The 4,973-nt window shown below is 39.7% G+C and overlaps 1 pseudogene; it reads left to right on the forward strand.

Moving 5' to 3' along the window:
* The first annotated feature begins 2,387 nt into the window (after positions 1-2,387).
* Positions 2,388-4,973, forward strand: part of LOC101296638 — a 3,906-nt pseudogene continuing 1,320 nt past the window's right edge.

A 4,973-nucleotide genomic window follows, 5' to 3' on the forward strand; every position in this document is an offset into this window, starting at 1 on the left:
TAATTTAGCCGACGAAAAATTGTTTCGTCGGCCGTTTTTTTTTTTTCGTCGGCTAAAGTCTTTCTTCTGGTAGTGTAAGCTTGGACCGGTTTGGGGAGTGAGGCCCAAACCCATTTTCTCTTTTCTTCTCTTTTCTCCTCCCGGTTCTCTCTCTCTCCCAAGCCCCTCCCGCTGCCCAGTTTTCCAGCCGTGCTCCTGCCGCCGTCCGACCACCACCTGCCGCCTCTCCACCTCAGTTCGGACCCCCATCTCCTCCTCTCCCTCCCCGGCCTAGCCCCCGAGGAAGAGGAGACCCCCATCTAACCCGCCAGAAACGCCGGGAAGCTTTTCGCCGGAACTCCCTCCTCCGGCCACCAATCCGGGCAAGCTTGGTACGGTTTTGTAGCCCTCCAACCCAGCAGCCTTGCCCTAAAAGGACTCACTCTCTCTTGAGCTAGGTAAGAAGAAATTTGAGGTGGAAGTGTTATGGCGTTTTTGATGTTTTTAGTCGATTACCCTAGTTAGGCTTGGAATTGGTGTTTGTGCTAGTTAGAAAAGTTGTAGAGCATGATGAGAGGTTTATTCTGTCAAAATTTCATAGGTTTTGGAGGTCGCCGGAATTGGCCTCCGGCCGCCGTTGCCGGCGGAGCCGCCGCGGTTTGGGAGATTTTTAGCGTTTTAAATGTGGAATATTAAGGGGATTATATTGATGTGATTTATGGAATTTTTGTATGAGATTTGGATAGGTTTGTGAATTTCCGAAGTTTGGTATTTTTGGCGGTTAATTAATGTAGAATCCGGCCGTAGGATTTAAGTCGTATTTTGGGGAGGTTGTATTTACGACTGTCGAGTATGATATTTAAGTTCGGATCATTTCGATTTAAGAATATCGAAGTTAGGCAATGATGAGCGTATTTATGGCTCTCGGGTAATTTTGCCTATTTTGTGTAAATATTGGAATTTCGGCTGGGAACTTAATATTATATTTGGAACAGGTCGTGAGGAGGCTCGAGCTGACGAGGCCCCAGATCGACATCAGGCTTAGGCCTAATTTGTGAGTGGACTTTTGTTTTAAATAATGTGCATACGAAATAATTTATGTTGTTGGAGAATAACCGAAATTGAGAATTTCGGTGAGTATATATATATATATATCCATATGTGGATGATTATGAGAATAATATGTATATGAGAGAATGCTAGCTAGCTATACATGCTTTTCCACCATACTGAGGTAAAATTCCATTATGGTGCGACGTGAGCGTTAGACGCAATCGTCGTAGCCTTATATAAAAATAATAATTTATATAGGGGATATGCGCGTATATTTATACACCGTTTTTTCCACCATAATGAGGTAAAATGCCATTATGGTGCGACGTGAGCGTTAGACGCAAGCGTCGTAGCCTTGTGTGAATTTTCTATTTGTTTTTGTTGTTTCAAGAAAATTCATACAAGGGATATGACGAGTGTAATACATACATATTTTATTTTAGCCTGAGAGGCTGTATTTTATTGAGCGTTGGAGACTGGCCGGAGCTAGTCATGAAATTTCCAGTTTTCGTGTTGAGTGTTTTGAGCTGTCGCATGCAGCATATTTTTCTATGGAAAAGTAAAATTGGGAAAGCATAAAGAATTATTTCATTTATTTATTTTGTCCACTCACTCTAACGTGTTCAAATGTTTCCCCTGGGCCCCTTCGTTTTAAAATGCCCAGTCTGCAGAGTTCGGGTTGGACCTAGTAGGAGACGAGGCATAGTCACCCGCATTTCCACCATTTTTCATCAATAGGTTACCTGTTTAACCTACATGTGGTTTCTTTTTCCGCTAGTGTTTAGTAGCTCTGAATACTTGGGTTTAATGTATATTATTTCGGTTGTGGGTGAAGACTTGGGTTCAATAATATTATGTATTACATTGTTGATTTCTCGAAAAACTAAATTAATAAACGGTTAAATGCATGTGTGGTTTGACGTTCCCGAGCACTTGAAGAACAGCTGAGCGGACGTTGTGCATGGGGGAAGGTACGTTGGGAAGTTAGTGAAAAAACAAAATTGTATGTGATATTAATAATATTTCTAATATTTTTGTTGTATCTGTAGGTACAAGGAGTGGAAGAACGAGTTACGGACCCACTGGACTACGCACGGGAACGCATGTTCTGGTACCCCTGCTGAGTTTCAGTACAGGGAGTACGAGTGGCGTTGGCTTCTGACATCAGAATTCAACAACCTTCATAAACAGGTATTTAAAAAATTAATTAGTTAATTTGTCATTAATTACGTCCGTTTTTAAATATTTTACTAATAGTTTTTTTTTCTTTGAAGGCCGTTTCCCAGGCGAATGCTCAAAACCGGCAACACAACACAAGGAACCATCATGCTGGTTCTAGACCGTTTGCTGTCTTCATGGACGAGGCGGCCATGGAACATTCAGAAGTCAACCGGTATGTCTATACGTACGAGAAGACATATCCTGACGCTCAGGAGGATATTGTAAGTCATCTTACGTTTTTAACTTTTTAATTTTACTTATATATATGTCAAAATATTAATTAATTATTTTTTCTTATCCAATTAGGCGAATGTGAGGGAGGCTAGTGATGAGTGCTATATAGTGAGGGTGGCATGGCCGGACACGCAGGAGGAAGAGATGTCTGAAGCCATGTCCTGGATCGACACTTCGGATCCGAGGGTTGGGGCAAGGATCATGGGCACAGCCTTCCCACCGCGAGGAAACAACTTCTACTGCGGGGGTCTAGGAAAGAAGGGCGAGGGGATCCTGAAGACCACTCCAGGATTTCAACGAAAGGCAGTCTTGACCAGCTGCAGGACGACTCAGCTAGAGTCGAAAGTTGAGAGACTACAGGAACAACAAGCTACTCAGGCTGCCGCTCATGCTGCCCAGATCGCCGCGTAGACAGCCTATACTGCCACGGTATATGCCACCTAGCAGCAGCAGATGTTTCAGTACTTGCAAGAGTTTACAGCTGCCCACCTTCAGGGACTTCCGGCTCCGCCCATGCTCACGCCTATACCGCTACCTCAGCCGCCGCAACCTCCTCCGTAGCAGCCCTCAGAATCGGATATTGATTTAGACGATCTAGATTTTGTGTAGTTGATCAATTATATAGTTTTATGTGCTTGTTGTTGGTTATATGGAATTGTTTTGGTGTATTTTGCAGCTTGCTTGGAATGGTAATTTAGAAATTTTGGGTTTTTTTTTTACTGGAATAGACTTATAGCCAACGAAACATGAAAGATATTCGTCGGCTATAGTATTTTTAATTTTTTTATAAGGTTTAGCCGACGAATTACGACATATTTAGTCGGCTAAACCCTTCTAAAGAGCCGACGAAACAGACTATATTTCGTTGACTATAGTTATTTTTTAAATTTTTTATTACATACTTTAGCCGACGAATATCTTAAATGTTTCGTCGGCTAAAGTCTCAGACTACGGTCGACGAAACATTTAAGATATTCGTTGGCTTAATTCTGGGACAATAGCCGATGAAGTCTTTTTCGTTGGCTAAATTCTAGGACAATAGCCGACGATGTCTTCTTGTTTCGTCCGATAAAGTCATCGCCGACGACTCTTTTCCGACGAAATCATAGCCGACAAAGGCTCGTCGGCTAAGATCTTAGCTGACGAATTTTGCTAACAGGCCGACGAAACTTTTTCGTCGACTAAAGTGCTTGTCCTGGTAGTGTTTGTTAATTTTTGTTTTTAAATGTGTGAGATAATGTGCAAAGGATGTATTTGTAAACTGAAATTTTGTTAGTAACTAATATGTAGTTTACTAAAATTTGATTAGCTTCCTCCTAGTCCTTTTAGGAAGCTTTTCCATCTTCACCTTGATTATCAAAATTTAAATTGTTTTCTTTGCTGCAATTATATGTTCAATAATGCCAAAGCTATTTATTAAAAACTACTTGTCACAGCCTCACAGATTGTAATCTGTTTTTCTTTGTCTTACTATTTATCTGCACCAGACTACCAGAGTATATATATACATGCACCATGGATAAACTTAGAACTATCAGAATTTGAATTGTTTTCCATGCTGCAAATATGTTCAATGCCAAAACTATTTATTAAGAACTACCAGTCACAGCTAGCTAGTAATGATTTTATTTATCTTCTAGAAGGGGAATTTCTGATACCAGTTGTAAATTATATATATCTAGCGATCGATTGATAGATAGTGAAATAAGCTGTCTGGTGAAGTGGGGATGGGGCAGCCTAAACACTTTTCGAAAAATTGATTGTCATGCAAAAGATGATCAAAACCACATTCGTAATATATAAAACTTAACAGTAACTCAAACTCCAAAGGATCGATTGTACTGATTCGACATTTTTAAAAGTTAATGCTCTATCACTCATAATCGATCGAATACCATATATATTGTTAACGTTAAACTATATATCACAGTAGCTCCACTATTAGAGGCCAGAAAGTTAAACTCCTTTGCCAAAAGGAAGCCCTTAAAACTTTCATGGCATAACAGAAAAGGAAAAAAAAAGAGTAATCGATGGATGTGGAAATTGAAAATCCTGCTGTCGGAGCACCCAAATCAGAAAATGTAATAACACTTTCAATTGATCAGATCAAGCATGCAGTAGTAGTTTAGAACTAAAAATCTAGCTATAGGTGGCAATAATATATACGAACACTGCAGTCTGATTTCAGACCAATAATATTAGCAATGTAGGGTTTCTCATTATATATATGATGATCATGAATGGATGCCACTTTATATTGAAGTCAAATAGTATGATTAGTTGATATATTACGATAATTAATTAATTCCAGTGAAAGCAAGGAACTCAATACCATGTCGGCAGAGGAATTTACGATGATTATGTAAATTGATTTTCCTAATCGATGTGGCATATTCTGATTTACAAGTGTATGTGTTCCATTGGAGAATGACATTGCTTAAGTCATTCATCTTGGATATATATATATATATATATATATATATAGA

Source organism: Fragaria vesca, linkage group LG2 (genome assembly GCF_000184155.1).
Source record: "Fragaria vesca subsp. vesca linkage group LG2, FraVesHawaii_1.0, whole genome shotgun sequence".
NCBI lineage: Eukaryota > Viridiplantae > Streptophyta > Magnoliopsida > Rosales > Rosaceae > Fragaria > Fragaria vesca.